At 41.6% G+C, this 25,023-nt stretch overlaps 1 protein-coding gene across 10 annotated transcripts in view; it reads right to left on the minus strand.

Annotated features, from left to right (window-relative positions):
- Positions 1-20,812, minus strand: part of ENOX1 (ecto-NOX disulfide-thiol exchanger 1) — a 358,275-nt gene extending 337,463 nt beyond the window's left edge. For 3 of the 10 annotated variants that reach the window (XM_075046158.1, XM_075046156.1, XM_075046157.1), the window contains exon 1: positions 20,639-20,811. The gene's annotated coding sequence lies outside the window, so the exon portion shown is untranslated. The other 7 variants (XM_075046155.1, XM_075046146.1, XM_075046152.1 and 4 more) reach the window with 5 other exon arrangements.
- Positions 20,813-25,023: the final 4,211 nt, after the last annotated feature.

Consider the following 25,023-nt stretch of genomic DNA (forward strand, 5'->3'; position numbering starts at 1 on the left):
ATCATGAAGAAGGACTTTCCCTCTTCTTTTCTTCCTTCACTTCTAAGATACTGAAAATTGCTTTTGAGCAAACGGTTATTTTCTACCGTGCACTCTTTCTGTTGTCACTTTTAAGTCCCCTAGACACAAATTTATGGAAAATGAATACTCAAGATATATTTGAACAAATCCTCTCCAAAACGATAAACGGCAATTATCAACGACCTTTCCAGAGAGAAGGATCATAACAGACATCCACTGGGATAATTCTCCCATTCATATCATTTAAGGGAATGACACATACAGCACATAGAAGTGAACTTTCACTATCCATCTCTTTTCTGTCACTGTAATGACAACCCAGAGGAGTGTGTTGATCCTGCGAATGTTCTTATCCTGATCTTGTTATTTCTGAAATGGAGCTCAAATGTAGAAAAAGGAAGAACATTTTCCAACACTAACTCCAACGCTACCATATTTGTAGCTTAAAAAAAAAAAAGTTTCTGTGGCATAAACAGAAAGACAAAAACATCAAACAAGGTTTCATAAACTAAATAGCAAAGCTAAATAAAGAGAACTCCGCTATCCTCAGACATGTGTCTTTGCAAGCAAAATGCTATATATTCTAGAACCTGGGACTGTATTCTCACTTACACCCCAAAATGGCAGAAGGAACTGTATCACACAAAATTAAGTACTACCCATCTTGATAACTACAAATCTGTTCTGGTTAGATATGTAGCATGAACATTTTAGAACCTTTTATTTGGGAACATTTGGTGTGACTCCCAGACTGGCTGAGGGCTCCCCAAAGCCCAATCATTTCTGCAAGCACACTGGGCCTGTCGTCTGCCAGAAGCACAGGCTTGGCTTAAAGCAGCTTCACAGCTATTCTGAATTTGATCACTCCTTGCAAAGCAGAGAAGTTCTTGCTACATCTGTTCTCCTCATCCCAGGTCCTGACTTAGTTTTTCTTGTTCCAGAAGAGAACCAAAGCACATCTAAAGCTCCCTACGAGGGAAATTCTCAACTGGTCAGTTAATCTACTTCAGGTCCTCTTACATTGCCCTTGGGTCAGGCTCTAGCTTAGGCAGGTTGAGTACATCATGTATTATTTTGTGTATGAATACTAATATTTGTTAGAGGCTCCAATATAAGATTACAGTTAGATTTTTAAAAAATTATGGAACTATTTCAGATACTGTAAAAGGCTTGATGGCATCCACTGGACAAAAGACAGATGCAGTTACAAAGTCATTCCTTTGCCAAAAAATTACAGATCAAACTGAAACTGAAATTCTTGCCTGAAGAATGGAGGAAAGCATGCACGCACACGCACACACACACACAAACCCTGCCTTTTCTTTCCCTTTCCCCTGAGCCCCCATTGCTGCTAAGTGCCTAACAAGCATTTATAGGGATAGTCTCTAACAAACTCTCAGAATTGGTAAGGCAGTACACATGTTTTTGCACAGAAAGGCCAGAGACCGAGAAATAAGCCTTTATAATTTCTCTTTTCAGTTGTAAATGGAGGCAGATATGATGACAAATACATGTTTCAGAAAGCTGAATGTGTTGTTATAGCAGAATACTATGGGATACCAAACATTTCCCTTTCCACCTCAGATTACATAAAAACACCAATACTCAAGATTTCCCACATAAATAGCCTGTTTCATTTTTAAAAGTCCAATTTCTTTATTCTTTGTGTGGTTGTGTATTTTTTGATCTTAACTGTTTCCTCCCAGTGTTCTGTTTACGCTGGGACACATTCAGGGGTTTTTTTTGGCCTTGGGGGTATGATGCAAGATCATCTCTCTGAACAATCCCTGGCAGGGGATTGAAGCAAAGAAGGGTAAAATTTGTTGCATGGGAAAGCGCAAAGGGGACTTTAAGATGGATTGGACATAAGGCTGGCAGTCAAATGACATATGGCAAAAGCCAAGCCATTGCATTGGTTAATTTTTATTTTTTTACTCCTTGCTTATACACTTAAACAGCAACAACCACTCCCACCTCATACCATGAAATAAGGACATATTACAATAATTTCCACTTGAGAGAAGCAAGATACAAGTTCTCACTGAGCCAAGTCAAGCTTTTTCCCTTTCCCCCCATGGTAAATAATGGCAAGGCTTTCATTAGCTGGCAGTTCTCACCAAGTACATGCAGAGATGGCGGATTCATAGCACACCTTGATATGGGCATCCCCATTTGGGGTGTACCTGTGTGACAGCTACGGACACTGCACACTTCGGGATCCTGTCTCCACAGACCAAACAAAAACTTAGATATGTGCTTTAAAATTTGAGCTGTCATTATTAGGAGCAAATGTGTTAGGTGCAGTAATGTTTTGAAAACTTTTTTTATACAGTCAAATGTCTAGAGTTGAGGGGCTTATATCCATCTTACAGAGATTTTCCAAGTCATGTTCTATTACCTCCTGATATGAAAAAAAAAAATCCCCAGCCACCTCCCCCAAAAAGATGCATTTATAAATTTCCAGAAACACATAGGTAATACATGTGAATTGATGCTAAGGTAGAAAGCAAGCTTCCAAGCCAAAACTACAAATAACGTCTACTACTGTGCAAACCAAAGCAACACAATGCTTGCATAAATCTTCCTACTACGTTCATCACTCTGCTTCAGTTACATGCATCCTGGTCTTAACATTATTGAGATTTAGAATTAATGACCCACTGAGATTTATAGGGCCAATTACACCTCTCAGCATTACCACTTTAGGGGCCTCTGCAGCCTTAAACAGACATTAGAAGGTCACTCAGAAAACTCTCATTAGGTTAACAGACTTCAGATGAGGCCTTTTGCCTAAAAAAAAAAAAAAAAAAAAAAAAAAAGAGAGAGAGCGAGAACTCTAAATAGGAGATGCTTTAAAAAATTCCCACCTTTTTTGGTATTTCCGTAAAACTCACTGTGCAGTTTTTTTGAGGGAACTGCTTAGTAGCATTTGCTAGTTGAGTCCAGTTGGGTCCAGTTGGGTTTTTTTTCATCTCTTCCAAAAATGTGGAATAAATACAACTGGATCTAGCACTGGTCATTATGCAGCAAGAAATGACAGAATAGTTTATGTATATTAATGCAAGCGTGACAGATATGACTATTGAGTGATGTCTAGAGGGATTGCTCAGTGTTCATGGAACTGTGAGGAATTCACTTGGCAATGTCCCTGGTAAGTGAGAAGTCCCTAAATTAATACTGCCCGGTTGCAGCAACTGAAATCATCTTTGCTCACAGACAGCATTGCGCACAGATTGCTCAACGTAGACAATTCCATATGTTCCTGTGTTTCCTTTCCCTCTTTTCACAGGCACGGCTTTCTTTGAGCAACTCAAAGTGCTGAGAGTGATCCAAGTCATCGAACAGTAACCACACATGTTGCACAACAGAAGAAAGTTTTGAAATGAAGGAAAAGAGTAGCATTTTTTCTAAGAAATAGACCGATAGACACACAGATATGATCAAAGAAATTCAGAACTCAAAACTGTTTTCTTCATTTAAGGATTTCTGATGAAGGGAAAAAATTGACTAAGTAGATAGCTAGTCAGACTTCTGCCTAGCGTGAATTAAGCCATTCAAGTACGCATAATTTATAATAGAAACACCAACAAGCACCTTTAACTACAGCATCACTGCCAAATGCCACCACAATTAGGCTAGAAATACTGTGCTTTGAGTCATGAATAGGATGTGCTTGGCCTTATTTTCTATACAGGATCATACCATCCAAGCGCAGGCAGCAACATTTATTGAGAAATTCACTGAAAGATAACAAATGATTTAAAAGGGGTTCATGTAAGTTTAGTTAAGGAGCCAACTTCAGAGATTATTTTCAATTACTGAGATAAAATCATGGCTTCTCTCAGGAGGCAAAAAAGGAATTTATTTTTTTTTCTATACAACACATAAACCCTATGAAAGGTTTAAGAATAGTCTGATTTCACAAACAATATCATCCTCCTACTCTGCTTTTCCCTCCCTCAAGTAATTTTTCCAATTATTTTCAACATTTTCTTTGATTGATTAATAAAAAGCAGCTTTCCTGCTGCAGAGAACAGGTTACAGAATTCCCTTTTACTTTGAACAGGTTTACCCTGCTCTCGGGAATACTGACTGATGGTTTTATTTTCTTTCACCAAATCTGCAGGGCTCTGGCCAAGCATCGACTTTTTCTGCACCGAACTCCTCATTGATTTCAGAGAGCATGAGGATGAGAGCAGAGCATAAGCACTAAGTTCCAGTCCTTCTAAACTTGCATGAGGATGTGCAGTTAATAAACCAGAAAGCCTCTGTTAACGTGCATTAAAAAAATAGCTTTACCAGCTTGTCTTGCAAGGCTGCAGATCTGGAAGAAAGCACCATCTTCAGCTCCTCTAAATTCACTATCAAACAGGTTAGCATCCTTATGTAATAAATAACACATGGCATTCTCATCTGATGCAGAAGGGATACATCTACACTGTCTACTTTAGACATGTAACTTTGCTATGACTTAATCTTGTAATTGTAGGGTTCTTGTACACTCAGCAGATACTCAGACACCTGAAGCAGGCAGTTCAGAGCCCAAGGGGCTGCACTACATATACTGTGTAAGCTCCTAATTCAGGCACTTACGTTACATGCCCAGAGCGAGTCTGTGCAGTCCCTCCACACATTTCAGCACAGTACCATGCTTCATGCACGCTGCATGTGTGAACCTGAGTCCCTTTGCTATTTCAGCCTTGCCATCTCATTTCATCACCTGCATCTCCATGAGTAAGAAAAAGAAATCTACACATGCAATATACCTCTTTGGGCAACAGAAAACCTCAGGAGTTAAAGGGCAGGATGTACACAGAAATAAAAAAAGAAATTAGATTTATTGTCTTCGGCATAGAAACCTGGAGACACGTCATGAACATATATTAGCCCTCTCAAGACAACTGCTCAAGATATTGATGGAGTTGACAGTGCAATCTTGCACCCTCCCATCAGACCACTGTCGGACTCATGCACAGCAGACCTGCAGCTCCAGAGCAGTCTGGCCCTTCTAATGTATTCCATCCATCTTCCAAGGTATGTTTTATTAGTTTAAGAAAAAAAATATAATAATCTATATTCGAAATAGTAGAGTCACTAACAAGACACAGATCTTTCAGAGGTAAAACAGGAAAGCATGTATGGCAGAACATTTAAGGCCTTACTAGACTGGGAAAAAAGCCCACCTTTGTAGAGAAAGTACTGCCATCCATATGCCTTTAAAGACAAAAACAAAGGTTTTCTACTCATAAGCCATTAAAAAAAAAACTATTGGCTAATCACCCGCTGTCTTGCATGCACAGCATGCACATGTTTTTCCAGCAAGATTTGTTCACTTACATCGCTCAAATGAATATCTCAAAATAAAAAAAAATTAAAAATTAGCCCATTGAAAATAACTCCCTAATCTGCCATCCTTTCAATAGGACTGAAGTGCTCTTCACACACATAGTACACAAGCACCTTGAATTAGCAGGGAACTATTTTTAAATACATGAAGGATAAGATATGAAATTAGTTTCATGGGGAATGAGAACCTTAGAGATTATTTACTTTCCCTTAATTACTTTGACTCACCACTCATTTAGCTTTCCAATAGTACTACCTATTTCACACTCAAATTTTGATACTAAAGACATGGGAGTGTATTTTTTGTACATTTAAGATTACGGACCTTAATGATACATAACCACATTTCTCAGATTGACTTACCCACAAAAAAGCTAAATAAAGATGCCATATGGTACAAATATTCCTTTCTTTGGAACAACTGCCTCAAAGTAAGGACCCCACATAAAAGCAAGCAACTTTCTTTGAGCAAAACCAGGAAAATTCTGACAACTGTACAAAACTATTACACTAGGTGCAGGTAGTCTCCTATACTACTGATCTTATACGATGTAAGGAGCAAAACAAAGACTATAATTTAAAAATTATTTTTGAGAGCAAGGAACTCAGGTCACAGGACAGCCTACCCAAGTCCTGAGCCTGACAGACAGGCTCAAGTTCCTAAGACTTCAAACAAGAAGAACTTAAGTGTGGACACACAGCAGTGCTGGGCTACATCTGCTACCCATCTTTACTTGGTATGACACAGGTACATTTCTGGCACTTGCACAGGATACAAAAAAAGAAAAGTTAGAGTAGATGAAATGGTATTCCAGAAAGGGAGAACTTGTGGCAAATCTCAAATATAAAATTAAAGAAAAATAGTAATAAAAAAGCAAGGTCTACAACCTTATCCCTGTAGAAATAAATTAATTAGGATCTTTATGACAGAGCCCTGTAATATTAAAAAAAAGGGAAAAGTAAGTAGAAAGGCTGAAGGGAGAAAAGGAAAGGAAAGTAATAAAGAGGACAGTGCATTAAACAGAAAATAGCAAGTCTGAAATAGAAAAGAAATGGAGGTCACAGTAAAAAGACACGGGACAGACGGAATCAAAGAGAAGGAGAAAGAAGAGTTATAAAAATTAGAGAGAAGGCAAGACTAAAAGGGCTAGGGAGACAGACATACAGAACGGATCGCTTAAAATTAAAGATAACCCCCCAAAAAAACCCAAATGAAACAAACAAAAAACACCTACAAACAAACAAATAAACTCTACAAACAACTACGGCTCTACATTGCTTCCCAAGAATTACTCTAGAAACCAGAAGAAAGTAAGTGAAATTCATGTCATTGGCTGATGAAGCTTCATTTGATGCTGACAGCTCAGGGCTCAGTCCTGTCTCTGTCAAGCAGTAGGACTTTTTGCCAGAACTTTGCAGCTCCCGTGGGATTAAGACTGAGCTGAAGCAATGCCTGAATGATTTTCTGCACTTAAACACCTGAGACACTGCATACCCTAGCATCAGCTCTGGATTTTTCAGGATTACTAGTCTTTACTAGCTAAGAGAATTAAGAGGTACAAAAACTGTCACAGTACTACACGTAGCAGCACATACTACCACCACCACATATATGAAATTTCAAGTTCTCTCATTAAGCTGAGTTATCAAACCATTTATTATGTTATGAAGTACTAATAATTCTTCTATCAGCTGTCAATGACTAATTTATCAGAAAAAAATTACAGGCTGTTAAAGCAATTAGCAAAGGAACCACCATGAAATAAAGTGGATTTTCTGAAGGCTTTCCAGAGAGAGATGGTAAGAAAGAAGCTTTGGGTTCCACTTTCCACCAGTGAATTGCACCGTTCCAACAAAACAACCATTGCAATTGAGAGAAAGAAGGAGGAGAGACCCTGAAAAGAATTTCTGGAATCACTTATTAGAATATAATGAATATTAACAATAGACAGTATAAATTTGCTTGAGAATTGAGTATTGCTGGGTTTTGGATCCCTTATTCTAGGCTGTTAAGGTTGCTAGGGAATTTCACAGTTAATGGTGTATTTCCATATGAATGTTTGAAGAAGGGGGAAGGGTTTGCAAAACTGAATCTTAAGCACGGAGTTTTCTTTGTGCTTCAGAGAGAAAAATCTGATGTTCTTGTGAAGCCAAAATACAACACTTTCAAATTTAACTATACATTATCAAAGATTTTTAGAAGAAAAATTTACACAGAAAATGTTTAAAGAGGCATTGTGAGGAAGAACTTGCTTCTCTACTATGGTCAGCAGCAATGCACTAGACTTGTCATTATACCCGCTCTTAAGGGCAACAAGCATTCTACAAACCATAGCAGCTTTGTTTTGCTTTAACAGATAAAAGCAACAAGTTCATTTTGTTTTAAACAGATTGTATGTCCATTTTTCATAGACCATTTAGAAAGCACATTGCTGTGGGCTTCCCAATGACTAATACACTGAGGCACCAGCAAATGACAACACACTTTGTACTCCTTGACATGGATGAAAGAATTCAATTCAACTTTTCTTTTTTCTATCTGGAAAGAGAAATGCCCAAGAAAAATATTTTTTAGCCCTACTTCCTGAGAACAAAGCTTAAACGATGCTCTGTCTGCATCTTCATCTGTTTCTCCTCCCTTCTCTTCACTAACTTTGAGTGACGTTGGTCAAGAGCAACCAAAACTGACAGTGGGCTGAGTCCCTTCATTTTCAGGAAAATAAGTGGCTGAATAAAGGAGAAAAATAATAAACATCCCATGGTTTGAATGGTAGGTACTCAAGCTTGCATCAGAAAATCCACAGAGCAATCTCCACCAAAGTAGAACCAGCCGAAAACAAGGTGAGGTTGGCTCTGTGCTCACGCCACCACCATTTATCTGGTTATTCTCCCCAAACTTTAGTATCCAAAACATCCCACCTCAGGCAACTCTTATTTACTGCAAGTATACAGTAAATACAGACACACTTTCACTGGCAACTGCTGTGACAGTTGATCTTCACACCACAGTATTATCTTAATAAACTGTCTCTCAGCCCCAGGGTCTTTGTTTTCATATAAGTGACCTACAGTTGGTCACCCTGGATCTTATACAAAGCATGACGAGCACAGAGGTTATACGAGTTAATTGCATAGCGACTGCAAAAATAGCGTGCTTTCTTCCTTTCAGCAATGTGGTCTTTCTCTACTGGAAACAATTGAAGTTACACTGTAATTCAAGTTAACGATAGAACTATATATCTGGATAAGTCTATCATTAGTTAATGTTACCACCACACGAGCTTGTCTGTATGGTATTTGACAACGAAATTCAAGTTAAACAGCCTCCTCCAGAATGAAGACAATATTGGACTAATTAGGTAACTTGCTACACATTTAGAAAATGAAGATGAATATCCCTTTTATAACCATATTAAGATCCTACAGAATAAGAACCAGATTGTAATCTGTTATTGTAGTGTAACTCATGAATATCTCTTGAATGACTCAAAATTTAAATCACTGGAGATCAGAACCTGGCCCCATACATCTTAAAAGAACATTTGACTCATTACTCGTGTAAAAAGGACGCAATCTCCATCAACACATAATGCACAGGAACCAATTTGTTTCCTAGGAGAGTTCAAAAATCTCTGCCAAAAGAACTCGTATTCTGGTACTCCTAACATATTATGATATTTTTATTAGTCTACATGCTATTTTTGCTACTAGCTATGGAGTGAACATCTGGAGAAAAGCAGAGACTGGGGTCCATTACTCAGTCTTTTCCTCACACACTTCCCAGAAGTTGGGCAACTTTCTTCCTCTGACCAAAGACAGCCACTGGAAATACAGTAAGAAGTCCATAAAGCTTTTACTAGCTAAAACACAAACCACAGACTACCGAATTCGTTTTGTAACATGATTATTCCTTCAACATGGTCCAAAACTGAAAGCATGAAACTCTAAATAAAATACACAAAAATGTCGTAGCTGACTCAGAAGTCTCTAAACAGTCTGGTCTACCATTCTTTTAGTCTATTTTTAGTTGTGCTTTAACAACTTGGGATATGTCTCCATAAGCTTTTTGAAGACAGATTAGTTTTCTCTCTACCTATGCTTTACGATGCTTTTGCACCAGCCAGGGCTGAACCTCAAGTTGTGTTAGCAAGGGATCATGCATGAAAAAGTGAATTTATCAAAATGGTTCAAGCCTAACAGTGCAACATGGCAAAATGCTCCACACCGAGCTGGGCAGGGAAGAAAACATTTTCAGGCTTGAAACATCCATGTTCAACTGCCAGTGTCTGCTATAACTCGACTGCTACATATTCCACTTTTCTGACACAAACAGGGACAACAGACTGATCATCTGGATTTCGGTTTAAGCTATGAAACCACGCTCCTTCTGACTGTCCCACTTCCTTTCATCCCACTCACTGTAAGGCTTGGTGAGAATCACAGACAAATAGAGCTGGAAACAACTATGCAACAGGATCAGCTGCATCCTTTAAAAACAACACAGTTGTATCTACCATGCTCTTGAAGACTTCAACTGGTAAAGGCCCCACAATGTTCACACAATCCATTCTAGAAGCTCTCTGCACCCTTACCACTAGAAAAAATTTCCTAAACTTGTTATTTCTTGCAACATATTCAGCCTATTACTTTTACTCTACTCACCGTAGGCATTGCAGATTTTTTTCCTCGTATGTCAGACTTCTTCCTGTTCTCCATCTTCATCCAAAGTATTAATCTTGTCATTCAGTTTCTACAGCTGCTGAGGCATCCTTCAATATTTTTCTCAAATATTTGGTGTTATGTATTTACAAGTCAGAGGAAGAAAGTTTCCACTTGAACCGAAGCATCAACAGGCTGTAGCTGTCAAAATCCTTCTGAAACCAGCATTAGTTGCCTTCCTAAGATTACCGATTCTCTGGGGAGTCTCTTGTTGTATAAAAATTTTTTACAAAAGTCACGTTCAATTTCGGTTTAAATAAAGTTGCATTATTGATGACTAACAAAGTAGAGGCAAAAATAAAGATAAGATGTTCCTCAGAGGATGTCGAAGAGTAACTGAAGGAAGGGAGCATAAATACTCTTTTTTCCAGCCAAGTCCTAATTACACAGATGGTTCTTTCTCACCGAGATGAACTCAGCATCAGGACAAACCTACTTCAGAAGTTCTCATTTCAATTTGTTTCTGCCACTACTACGCTTGCTCCTCAGGCACTTACAGAACACCTCCTTGTCATACAGTCATCCCATGGCATCCCTTAGAGACATGGCTGAGAGCGTTAAAAAGGTCTGCATTTTTCCTGGCATGGATGCTTATAGCAACTCTCTGAACACTTCTCATATTCACTGAACTACCCCGCATTAATAGAAGTGCTGTTTATTTTAGGGTTGGGGTTTTAGTTCTGCATTTCCCTCTTCCTTCATCCATTTAACAGCAAACTAGTGAATTTAAATGTCTTTAAAAGGGCAGTACACACAGGCTTACATCTCACACTATATTGCTCATTTTGTGTCACATTGATGGCAACGTTAGCACAAAAGAAAGTTTCTCACCAAGTTGGAAGTCTTCGTTTTCCTAGTGTTTAAGATAGGCGTGGCTATTGCTTTGTCCTCCCTAATAACAAAGATGAACCAATTCCTCTAGAATGAAATGACATTGAAGAGCCACTGAAACAACTAGAACAGTGACTTCAGTGATCACCACAGCTATATTTCAATGATGACAGGGTTGTCAAAGCATCTCATCTTCAGGATTATCAAATTCAATCTTCAGCTTTCCATTCAATATTTTCATCTGGCAGCCCGTCTGACACTGAAGAACCAAAAGAAATGGATTTTCTGCATGATTTCAAGATGACCACTAGTCTTTTCTGTCTAGCTATGCATGCAACATTTATACTTTAGATACAGAAGAATTGTTTGATTACAGTGCGTTGACTGACTCGCTTCACACTATTCCCTTTATTCTTGGGCAAGATGAGCCTGAAAATTATTACTTTTATCATTTTTTTTTGTAGTATATAGTACCAAACAGGATCAACTTTGTTATTATGGAAAAGGTAAACCTAGTTGTGAGACTGGCAAGCTGGCCTTATACAAAGCTGCCCTGTCAGATGTGCTGCCTACTTCCAGATTTGAACAAATGAAGCCTGCTCTGACCGCGCAGTTCTCCATTCTCTTCCTTCTCAGCTCTATCCATGGAGAGCGGATTACATTAAGCAGCTGCTCCGTTCTTTCATTATCAGCAAGCCTTCTCTTCCCTCTTCCCCAGAGACTTCATGCAGTTACATAATCTCCCTTAATATTTTCCAAGAAACTTAAAAAGAAATTCCAATTTTTCAGCCTTTCTCATTTACTTAAAAAATGTTAATAGTTTCCTTCCCAGGCTGAAATTACAGCCGCCTTCTATTTTGCAAAGAAAACAATATAAACTACACATTACGTATGTTCTACAAAATGATACAGAAGTTAAACAAATGCATCATGAAAAATAACACTGCAAAACACAACTAATGACATACGCACTGCACCTGGTTTCACATGTTTTTCTGTGATAGTATTAACCTTACAGAACTGGCAAGAAACTGGATAGCTAAGTAAATTGGCAACAGTACACCAAGGCTTTCACCTGGAGTGTATCAGCTCAAGTTTAGCCCAGCTCCATCCAGGAACTGAAAATGTGTGCTCTCTCACAGGTGGTCAATGAAATAAAATGGTAATGGCTATCTGGTTCATACAAAATGGGAGATTACGTTGCAGAAAATGAGTCATCGGTGTAAACGTTATTTCCTCTTACTGTTGAGATATGAATAACCTTGAACCAAAAAACCGGCCAAGGGTGCCTTCATTTGCTGCATTAACCTTAGAGATGCTCATTTTAGGCCAGCTAATGGAAAGGCAACATAAAGAAGATTCTAAATCAAACATACTTTCCAGGACCTTTACATCTTCGGCTTTCACATGTAACAGTCTGCCACCAACACCTCTGTGCTCTGCCTGAAGACGGTGGAAGCCAGATGTGCACGTGCAGAGGAGGCATGAGGATGCACGAACACACCACCCATTTACAGCTAGTAAATCCACCCGGAGCGCTTGTTCACATCCAGGTGCCCATCATCCTGATCTGCCAGCGGAGGACCATAAACACACACTTTGTTGATGCATCTATCACATTACCCTGGGCTGTGATCTCAGCAGATTTCACTGCTAAGCAAGGGTCACACCTCCAAGGAAAACTCTCAATAAACTAAGTGGATCACTTATTTGGTAAATGCAATGCTTTCTTCTGAGTCAGTGCTGAAGTAATGCCAACATCCACCGTAAATCATCAGAGGAGATTAATCCATGGATCTTTGCCACCAAAATACAGGCCTCTACCACTGCAGAATGAGAGGGAACTGCTTCACTTGGTAGAAAATAGCAAGCTCTTATTCTATATGCAGAGGAGCCACTGAATTAGGATATAACACAATTTCACAGAATGTCAGACCAGCAAAATATTAGGAAGCAATCTGCTACTTTCAGATGAAACAAACTTATTTGTCATTGCTGAAATACTTCTCATAAGGGCACAAGTACCAGCGCCCATTCTAAGAGCATGCTCGCATTCTGGTTATTGCATTCCACCTCCCTAAATTCACCCCACATCCTTATCAGCTACTTCTATTTCATTTCTTCTTTGCTTCCTTGACAAAATGCTTCCTAACATGTATAGGTAAGTCTCAACAGAGTTGTAAAAAATACTGTTAGACCCTCACTGTATTCTACCCCAGGCTGAGCTGTTACGTCCTGAAGCATTTTTACACTGTGTGTAGGGCACACGCCCCTTTAAAACCTACACAAAGCCAACCTGTCATACCAAAGTAGTTGTATGTTATCTACTCTGGCCATAGAGGAACTGTTCCTCATCATGTATTGATGAGATCTAGTATATCAAACCCCACATCCTAAATGCTAACACTATGTTAAAAGTACCTGTATAAAAATGCTTTAAAGCCTTATTTAACTTAACTCTAAAAATAAAGATCTATTAACAGAAACAAATTGTAATTAAGATTGTTGTTGACCTAGCTTTTCCCTGCAAAGGAGGCAGAATAATAATCTTACATTTACACAGTATCTTTCAGTCTAAAGGATTCCATCCAACAAGTCTGATCTTAGACATGCTTACACAGAAGAGCCATATTAACATACACAAGTAATCCTAAGTAAACCAATCTACCCAGTTTCATTACCAGCAACTACCAAGCTTGATCCATGCAACTATATGGGTTCTTTTTATCTCCCTTATCCATTCATCAACAAATTATCCACCCATCAAAAAACCTGTCCCTCAAACACCAGCAATGCATTGGCAACAAATTCTGTCTTAATCCTTATGTTCTGCCTAAAAAAAAACCTTCCTCCAGCTTCGTTCAACCTCTTCTCAGACCTCTATCACCAACACTATCAACCAACCCCCAGAGATGAACACCAGCAATGGCTGAACCTGGCTTACCTGTCAAAAGATTTGTTTTAATCAGTCACCTGAGGTGTATTGGGAGCATACTGGTTTTTAATAGACAGATCGACTTTTTCTGTCTTATTCTGCACACAGAAGACCCAAACCTGGCTTCCACAACTTCAAAACACCCCTTTCTTGTGCCATCAAGCACTTAAACCAAAGGTCAGTCTCACCAACCAGCTCTATCCCAGATCAGCTTTCCCTTGTATGTGGTACTCCCACAAGATCACTGTTTTAATCATTATCACGCAAGGAATCTTCAGTTACTCTGAATCACTTGGTTTTACCTTATGGTTACCAAAATAGGCCTTGTTTAAACAGTTGGCTGTCAGGTATCCACGAAGCATTGCAGAGGGAAATCCACCTCCTCCTCTGCAATTGGCATGGCTGTTGGAAAACATTCCCTGACGATATCAGTCTGCACAATGATTTTTTTTCGGAATACTTGCTTTGAGTAAAATGAATTGCAAGAAACCAGTGTAATAACATCATTCCAGGCAAGAGCTCCTCAAGAAAACTGCCATTACACCTTGAACCTGCATCTTCCCTGGCTAAGTCTTCTCCCAGTCCACATGAATGAAGGAGACATTTAAAATAATGCACCCTGGAAAAGATCATCCACATGTCTCTCCTCCTCTCTCAGCTTCTTCCAGAAAACAGGCCACTGATGGGAGTAGCCATCAGGACCTGCACTGCACGCAGACTAGCCAGGACACAGGAGACAACTCTTATGAGATCAGGGCACCATGATGGGGGGACAGGAATGAAGCAGTAGTACCTGCTATCCATCATTGCTACCTGATGGCAATAAGCTTCCTTAGATGATCAAACAAAATGCTGCAGAAACAAGAAGCTGTTACCTCTGTGCCCTCTACATCCCCCCAGGATGCTCATTGTTTTCAAAAGGGAAAGCAAACAAGTGAACAAACCAGAGCTGTTTAATAGAAAATCTACTGTAGCCGATCCTTGCACATCCACCATCCCAGCCCTGACTCAACCCGAGCCCATATGATGGCCCTGTTCCGAGTTATGCATTTATAAAAGTGTAAAACCCAACTGTCTTGGCACTGGAAACTGCTTGGCCAAAGTACGAACATTCCAGTTTGAGAAAAATCAAGTCAAGGATGGTTGGCCCAGTATCTGACCTAGTTTCTCTGGTAACCTTCAGCTGAAACTAGAACGAAATAGAGACATGAAAAAGGGCTGTTAGATCTTGTGCTGCATCTCCTTGAGAAAGCAGAATTGCCTCCTCCAGTACATTTGCTAGCGACCTGCCTACACTTATTTTAAACATCTGAAGAGGCACAGGGGGCTCCCACTACACCAGGACTACTATAGGCTCCAATACATTTTTCTGTCATTAAGTTTTTGCCCAGAATTCACCTTAAACTTTTATTTCCTTGATTTCTCCATTTAATCCTAGATATTCTCTCACATAATGCACCAAAAAAACTCAGATTCCTTTGACTACAATACATTTCAAGTATCTGCGTGTAGTTAACGTACCTCCCCATATTCAGTGCCAGTCTAGATATATGTCTATTTTTGACAAGCTAGTTCCTCCAGACCCCAAGTATTTTGTTATTGTTCTTTGAGCTTCACTCCAATTGTCAATACCTTCTCATTGATACGATATTCAGAGTTTTCAGACGTGTTCACAGCAAAATCTTATAAAAAGGGAATCCCACCTCTTTGTTCGCAGACATGGTACTTTCTTCTCGTCAGCTCAAGCACAAACCATGCTTTTCTGTAATCAAGTCACGCTGCAGATTCATGTATTGCTTCCTGCTGGGTCTTAATTCTAGATCCCTTCCAGCATTGCTATTATCCGTCAGTAAGTTTCTGATTTGATACCCCTTGCCCTGTGAACTTGCCTTTTCCCCAAATTTGTTCTCTTCACTCTACTATGCTGTAGGAATTCTCCTGAAGTTCTGTCTACTCCAAAGCAAAGACGTTAGTTTCAAAGGTTATAGGTTTTGCTCAAGGCCCTTATTCAACAAAGTATTTAATTACATGCCTAACTTTAACCACATGCTTAAATCCAGTAGATCTCAGCAACCAGAGATGAGCTTAAGCATACATTAAAAAAAAAAAAACTTAGGCGTGCAAGTCAGTGCTTTGCTGATCTAAATCCTCAGTTTCTGTAATCACTTGGATGGTTTATTTTCCATTTGGCAAGAACTGACAGCTCAATGCTTGTATGTTACAGGATTTAAAAATGAAGCTTCGAGACAGTCCAAAACTGACATCGTGCTTTTGTTTCTTTCTTAAAATAAGAAAAGCAAATAAACACTTAAGTAAATATGCAACAATACAGTAATCATTAAGCCTATAGGATTTAAACAAGCAGTAACTCTATATTCTCATTACTGCAGTACCCTTTAAAAAAGAAAAAAAAAAAAGCCCTGTGAAAAATTTGAAAGAGCACGTGTATCTCAGTAAGATATGCAACACGTTTCCCGGTAGCTCATTAGCCGACCGTCATTGCATAGTTAAATGGAGAGAAGAAAGCTGTCCATTTCTTAATTCCTATCTACCAAATGTCTGTAAATGCAATGGACTTAACTCACTGTTCCACGAAAGCTAGGTTTTTAGGGGGGAGAAGAGGGAACAAGGTAGTAGTCTTCAATTTTAGTCATGGGTTGAGTATTTCCATCAGTCGCCAACCCACATGACAGCAGATGTAAGATTTTACATTCATCACCAGCAACAAATGCAGTTGGCATAACAGGAATTTTGTGGAGAGTATTTAAAATCACTTCCAAATGTCTTCCATTGTTTACATGCAGAATACTTGACGACCTTTCTCTCCCCCTTGTTTTTTGTTTGTACTTTTTGTTTTCTTTGCCTTCCCTCATTCTGCTGCCTGGTAAACACAGGCAGAGGCTAAGTGGGGACTGCAATTATGTAGCCATACCAAGCTTAATCTGCGGACTACCTAATTGTAAGAGTCAAGGTTTGGGAGGAGTGCCATCTGAGAAAGAAATGGAGAAGAAAAATTGGAAAATGACTACTTCCTCTCAATCCATAAAGCCTTCCAAAATTCAATTAACATGTTCTAAACTAAACCATCCACACATGCTATGGCACTAAAACGCATGATTTCAAATATAGACAAGAAAGTAGCTGCTGATTGATTTTTATCAGAATTACAGTATTTTCTGACCATTCCGCTTCCACCTTTTTTACTGAAGTGGCATCTGTTGTAACACTTTTGTACCTCGGTACTTGAGATGAACCAGAAAAATACCCATAGGCAATATGAATAAATTGTACATGACTGCATATTGGATCTGTTAAATAACGCTGTGAACCCCAAAGTCACTCAGAGAACGCCGTTCCCACGCCTAGCACAAATGCTGTTGTTTAATAATGCATATACAATTAAGTTCGCGGCCTTCCCCACAAAAAATTTTTTTTGTGATTTTATAGTTTCCCAGATGGAAACAATACTTTCACTTTCACAGATTCACTGGTGCAACCCATAGAAAAACCACCACTGTTTTTTATTTACAGTGTGACCGCTGTAAATACACCTGGATAGCAAAGAGTTGTAGGCAAAACTCTGCGAACAACTTTTTGCCACTTTCTGCTACGAAAGAAGGAAAGGTGGCAAAGAAACAAAAGCACAGAAACTCCTCTGCTGCATTGTACATGCAACTACTCATCTGTGCCTACTCACCTCCCCTCCCTACTGCAGTTCAGCATCTCCAGCAGCCTCCTAAGTACTAACACCTGCTGGAAGGCTGAAACCCCATAGGCAGTAAGCACCGATACTGGGTTAGAGGCACAGCTTGCACTAATGGATTTTTTCAGATAGATGGCAGTGCACAAAGTGCATTTGAGATTGGTCCAGGTCGAGATGCCATTTCAATGCTCAGACACTTTAACTAAGGGAATTACTGCATTATCAAAAGCACTTTTAGAAAGATCATGGCTTAGGACCCCATCCTGCTCTGCTGTGATAGCTCTAGCTCTTTTGAAGGGGTGAACCGGGCACCAAGAACATAAACATGGCAAAGCAGCACTTAGGATTTTACTTCCCGTTCCTGTGAGCAGCAAAGAATTTTTCTTTCAATACATTCTAACAAATGTAGTTTTAAAGCACAAAGCTAAAGGGTGACTAACAAGACAAAGCCCAAAAAAAGATACTGCATACTGGATACAGGAGACAATAAATCTTATTTTCAAGGGTCTGTAATAGCATAGATTTAGAAATAGTCCAGCAATAATAATAGGGTATTTCAAATCACTCTTACTGGCAAAAATTCTACAGTTACTACTTAATTTTGTGCCCTCTTCATTCTAACAGACATGGTTATTAAGCTGAGAGAGCAGAGTGAAATTTTAACCATTTAGCCGCATTTACCCCAGCAAAACCCTTTCTCACAAAAGGAAAATATTAACAAAGCAGCTGAGACAAATAGGAGCAAATCCCACTGCACAATTAGTAGTTCTGTACCTACTGCTCGGGGGTTTCAACATATAGCTATCATGATGTGGAAGCATCCACCATCGTTTTGTTTTCTGTTCGCAGTAGGGGGTTGCTAGGAAACAAAATACTATTGTCTGATTTCATGATCTATTGCCTGGTTTGCCTGGCAGTAGTCTTCTAAATCTATTACCGGATTATTTTATATTTTATAGAGAGATTAAGACTAACATTAAAACACATGCACACAGAGAGGAACAGTAAAAAATGCCTCAAAATTCAGGGGAAAGGATGTATATGTATTCCAGGTCGAGGAAGACAAACTATCCTGAGGAAAAACGAACTTAAGCAGTCTGGGGATATTTATATACACACGCACTCACACGTGTATCAGCGTTCCTCGACTGTATCTATAGTTTTGCCGACTTGTCAAAGACTCTCTTCCTTCTCAGGATACAAAACGTTCTGTTACTACTGGAAAGCTACTGTACGCTGCAAGTTCTGTAAATACCACATGCTGCAGAACGCCTGGTGCCGGCGAGCACACACACCAGAGTCATTTTTGTTCTTGGAATTCAGCTCAGCGTTGTTTCAGTGCCTTAATTTCTTTATGTAATCAATTTTTTTGCACATTTGGACAGACAGAAGAGTCAGAGACAATTCCCTACTCTCCTCCTCCCCCTCCCCCCTTCGGTTGTAACATAAATAAATAAATAAATAGATAGATAGATAAAAGCATCAGTAAAAGAGATCTAACACTGAAAGCCACAATAGCACATTTCATATATTTTTACAGTGGCAAGCCTTTGTAAAGTGAGAGATTAAAAGAATATTAAAACCAGGCAAATGTGTGTGCCTATCAAGGCATCCCCACAACACGATAGGAGACCTCAGCAGCAAAAAACAATCACACTTAAAAACTGAGACAGATGAAGAGAGTTCAGCACAAAGCCATAGAGAAAAAGGTTTCAAGTAAAACCTGCAGAGTAGTTACTACTCTTTTATGTATATCTACAATTTCACACCACACACAACATGCACTATTTCAAAGTCCTTTCAACTTATTTATTAACGTCTATGAATTTTATCACTCCATTTTAAATTTAAGAAAAAAATGAATGAGGCACATTGCAAAAGACATCAAAGCTTTTGACACAGTACAGCAGAACTTCCAGTGATTTTAAAAAAAAAAAAGTAATAACATACAACATAGAAAATACACAATTCATGGGAAGGATCTGAGAGCTTCTTGTCTCTCCTGCTCAGAGATGGATTCAATCAGCCTCTAACCTTCCTTTCAGAAACAAGGAGCCCTCACCAAAAACACATTTCGAATTAAAGAACAAAAGAGTAAACCGCAAGCGAGCTTTCTCCCACCCCAGACAACAGCAAGCTACTTCTAGAGATTAGATCAAAGCAACGAGAGACGGACACGACCCACAACCAATCCCACTCCTCGCCAGGGTAGGATACGGCTATTCCCCAGCTGGTAACCCACTACAATAATAACATCACTAGTTACAAACCGGTGCCCAGCAGGTTCCCCTGTCCCTCACCGGTGGCACACCGAGATCCTCTCACCTACAGCTTCGCTGAAACCCGTTTTAAAGCCTTCACTCGGGGGGGGGGAAGAGGAGGAGAGGGATGGGACAGTCACCTCCCGAGCTGCCACCAAAAACTGTTCTGCAAACTGCAGGGGGGCTGCCGGGGTCCTCGCAGCCACCTAACTCTCGGGCAGAGGGGAGGGTTTAGCGAGTGGGAGGGAGCCGGGGGTCCGAACCCCGGCTGCCCTGGGTGCGCTGCCCGCCCGCCCACGCGTGTGCCCGGGGGAGGTTGCCCGGCGCGGTGGGGCTCTCCCCGGCTGGGGGGGGGCGGGAGCCCCCGTCCTCCCCGCCGCTGCAGCCGCGACTGCAATTAAGAAGAAAAAAAAAAAAAGAGGAAAAAAAAAAAAGGGGGAAGACAATCCAAATAAATAAATAAAAGCCCGCTAGCGGGACCGAGGAAAATAAAAACCCACCCTTGCCAGGCGGACCCTAAACAACAACAAAATCCGAGCGCCCAGGAGAGCAAACTTTCCGACTCACCGGGGAGAGCCGCTGCCCGCGGGTGGGGGGGAGCGGCGGGCAGGAGCGGAGGCGCCGCACGGCCCCGCCGCGCCGGGGGAGCCGGAGCCGGGGGGCTGCGGCGGGGGCCGGGGCAGCGCGTCTCTTCCCCGCTCCCACCGCCTTTCCTTCCTTCCTTCCTTCCCTGCCTCCCTCCGCAGCGCTTTCCCCGGCCTCCCATCCGCCGGGAGCCGCCCGGCTCGGAGCTGCCTGAAGCGTGGACCGCCGTTTACCTACCGGCTGCCGTGGTCCGGCGGCTTCTGCAGCAGGCGGAGGACGACGCCCCGCGGCGGCGGGGAGAGCGGGGCCCGGCGGTGCGGGGGTGCTCGGAGGAGGAGGAGGAGGCGGCGGCGGCCGCCGATGAACGGGCGGCGCGGTGCCTCGGTCTCCGTGTCTGTGTGTGTGTGTGTGTGTGTGTGTGTGTGTGTGCGCGGCGGGGAGGGATGCTGCAAGGGACCGAGGGAAAATTCTCCCCTCCTAGCAAAGCCGCCGACAAATGGCAAGGCAGGTGTGCTAAGGGGGGGGGGGGGGGGGGAGGCTCCCGGAGGATGAGGAAGGAAGGAAGGGGGAGGAGAGGAAGGCGGGGGAGCGGCACAGCCCCCGGCGGTGGGAGCGGCGTCCCCCGGGGGGGATGGAGCGGCTCCCCCCCCCCCACCCCGGGTGAAGCCCCGCCGGCTTGCCGGGGGTGGGAGCGCGTCCCGCTCCGTTTGAGGGGTGGAGGAACCGGCGGTGGGCAGCGGGCCCTGCAGAGCCGCGGGGGGGGCGGACACACGGGACGCCCTACAAGCCGGGAGTTGCTGCAGGCACCGCCGGCGGAGCATCCCGCAGCAAGTTTTCCCCGCGGCCTCCCCTCAAACGCATCCCGGAGCGGTTTTGGGAGCTACACCCCATCCAACGGGACTGGTGCTTTCCCTGAAAATCCTCCCATCACAAGTAGTTGAGTGTCTTTTAGCTGCAGAGGCTCCCACCTCCCAGTTAGCCGTGGCACCCCTCCGGGGGAACCCTTGCTACGGGGTCTGACTTTTTTTTTTTTTGCTTATTCATCTCCCAGGTGGGAGACAACCCTCGAGCGTGGCGAGAGCACCTCGGCTCACCCTTCGTCCACGAAGCCGTGGGGCAGGTGGCCAAGGACACCTCTTCCCAGGACAAGGCACCGGGCCTGGGGGGGCTGGCGGCAGCAACTGCTTCCCCAAAAGCTTCCCCAAAGCCAAGCACACCCCTCGTCCGAGCAGAGGGCCAACAAAGGCTTTTGTGGCTGCACCCCGGCTCCCGCAGAAGGTGCTCGCTAATCTGAACTCTTCCTGCTGTTCGAATGGGAAAAGCCTCTTCTCTTCCTGGCCTGAATTACCATGCGGGGCTGCTGTAAGCAGTCCCTTCCCTCCGTAGAGATGGTTGTGATTTAGTGCCAGAGAAAGCCTTTGTGTGCCCATTTGTAATACATTTCAGCACACTTCTAGGTGACGATTAGTTGGTAAGTGAAAAGTGGCTGTGGCTGAAAGGTGGAAACTAACATCAGATATTAAATATTGCACGCGGCAGCTATGATTTCTAGTGGTGGGAAGAAAATCTGATAGAAAAATCTCCTGGCCCTCTTTTTCCACAGTACTTCTTTCCCTGAAGCTGTACTGAATTACATCCACAGGTACTGGGCTAATTATATATGCTCACCAGCCCATCGGTTTGGGTTTACCAGCAAGCACACTTATGCAACAGAAGCAATTTCCACACCACTGGGCTCATCTGATTTAAACAATACTGGCTTGTGTTGCCTCTGTGTGTAGCTTTTTTTCCCTTGGCTGGCAGGGTTAGTGTCACAGCTTCAGTTTGAGAAGTGACAACAAATAGTACTGACACAAATTATACCAAGCAACACAAGGACACACGTGGAGGACGAAACACAGAAATTAATGCACTGGTTTAGGTAAGCGTTAACTGCCTCTGCTGAGGAGCAGGAGCTGCTCTTGGCCCAGCTGTGCAGATGTGGATTACTTCTTTCCTGACTGGTTCTTGCTTTGCTTTTAAGTGCCAATACAGATAGCTGAATAAAGGAAAAGTTGCTGGAGGCATTTCTGTTAAAGGTAGCCCTGATGAAAGTAAGACATAATTATAACGTGGGCATCCTCTTCTGTATTATTTACAGTAAACCACATCTTTTCAGTCTTTTAAAGCACAGGCCCTAAGCCTGTTCATTCTTAGCTAGCGCCTCTTAAAAAGCACGCAGAAATCTTGCAGGGAAGTTCACGCACAACTCATACTTCACCTGTAGTGTAAATTAGCTTGCCAAATCACTAGTTAAAAAAAACCACTAGTTAAAAAAAATCACACAAATTCCAGTGTCTGAATATATTTCTTAAGTTTGTTGCCTTTATCTGTGTTAAGTTTGCTTCTTCACCTCTTTCTCCTAAGACTGAACGCAATTGTAGTTAGAAACGCACACACGCAATACCACAACACAGTTTAAACACACTCCTCTTGACTGTTGCATAAGCCTTGGTTGATATAAAACAGAGGTAAAAGGAAATCTCTCTGCCAGTGTTGGTCTTGTTTAACATAACTGACTGAAGAGTGAAAACACCTGATAAGGTTATTTCATTGTGGCAATTAAGGGTTGTCCCCTCCTTCCCTCCCACAGAACAGCCTGGATAAGTGTGTGCACACAAACAGGCATGCACAAATCTGCAGAAGGTGTTACCTTCTTTGCATGATTTTCACTAATGCTTTCAGCATTTATTTGCTATTTGTGGGTCGGTACAGCGCCCGGTTCAAGCCAAGACCTCACTTTGTTATATTCTGAATAGCTCTTGGGAAGTTGCTGGCTTGACCCTGAAGACTTTACAGTCTAATTTTTTAATAACTGAAGGATTTTTATTTTTTTTAATTTAAAAAAGGACTTATTTTAGCTGTTGCATAAGCATGCATTATATCCCAAGACTTCAACTGGAGCTGCACTTCACCTGAGAGCACAATTAGGCCCTTTGGACCTTTTAAAGCTTCAAAAATAGTCATGTGTAATTCCTTCTCCTGTGGATCCTCCAAGCTTTAAGAGAATTTTTGAAAGCTGTAAATTCCTATTTATCCACTAAGAGGCTCACAGGCAATCTTCCCCTAATGGAAATAGAACTGTAAAGCCGAAACATTAATATACACAATATGATACATTACACAGGGATAGACTCGTCGGAGCCAACGAGAGGGCACGGTGGCCGTGCCGCTAGAGCCAGAGCCAAGCAGGTTCGCTCCGCTTACTCAGCTTCCTGCGCGCGGGTTTCACTATCTGATTTATATTAGCACTGTATGGTTCTCTCTTTAAAAAAAAACTCAACAAAAACAATCTGACCTTTGAATCCCTCATCTGCATTGGCTGGCAGCCGGTATTGGCGAATCGGAGGGCACGGTTTGGTCTAAATACGAGACAGCTATTCTTCAATAACCGCGCTGTTAATATGCAAATCTCCGTCCTCTGTCGACTGTAATCTCCTGCCTCTGATTGGCTTCGGTGATGAAAAAAATTCAGGTTATTCGTTAGCAGGCAAAATACGCTCTTCAGGTCCCCCCTTAAGATGAAGCATTATAAAGCCTCAAGAACGTACATGCTAGAGACAAACAACAACAAAGCAAGACAAAAAGAAGCCAAGAAAATGGGATTAAAAACATGATAAAAGGGGAAATTGTGGATTTAAAAATTTTCCTGATTCCCTTTCTTCTTCCTGGCTTTCTCTCGGGAGTTTTGCCAGTGACTGCAGATGGGCCATTTATGTTCATTTCTTTTTCAACCCTTGCCTTCTACATACAATGGTGCACTCGAGTTCACAGCAGAAGACTTGAATTTGTACTGAGAACATCATTTCTGTACTGGAAGACATCCATATGTCTGTCTTCATGGGTCAGCTTTGCTGGCCTGCAAACAGAATGCTAGGAAGAAATATATCAATATGTATTGATAAATATCTTGATATCAAAGAGGTGGATGGAGCAATTGAGCGAGAAGCAATCTATGGTTCAACTCTTTAAAAGCCATTGCAAAAAACAACCATCAATATCAGCACCAATATTGGTGTATTCTTCACAGAAGGCCAGACTTGGCTAACCACTGAACTTAGCAGGACATTTTCTGCAAGACATGAGCTGATGGGAATGCTCATGCCAACTCAACTGCTGAGACAAACATTTCATTTCCTATCAGAGTCCAATATGGCATACAAGAGTAAGATGTGTTCTCCATTACATGGTATAAAAATTAAATCGTTCTATCAACTCTGGTAGTGTTAAATTCTGAGGAACCTTCACAGAGCTGGGTTTGGCTTGTGGATCTCCAAAGCAGATGTGCAGCCACACTCTTCCTCCCTCTTTGGCTGTATTTTGTAAATTTTTCTTCATTCTTGCAATTCACCTTTCCTGAAACATAGCACCTGACAAGCTGCATTGTCTTCACTCCTGTACAGATGTGGGCAGCTCTCCTGCTTCTCTGACGTGGCAGATGAGATCAAGCTGGCAATTTGTTAGATCTATGTATCTGGGCTGAAATCGTGGTCCCAGTGAAATCAGTATTAATTTTATCATCAATTTTGTCACAACTGTTGTTTTCCTTCTCCGGATTGGCAGCACAGTAGTTTCGGAGGACT

Source organism: Buteo buteo, chromosome 14, assembly GCF_964188355.1.
Source record: "Buteo buteo chromosome 14, bButBut1.hap1.1, whole genome shotgun sequence".
Classification (NCBI taxonomy): domain Eukaryota; kingdom Metazoa; phylum Chordata; class Aves; order Accipitriformes; family Accipitridae; genus Buteo; species Buteo buteo.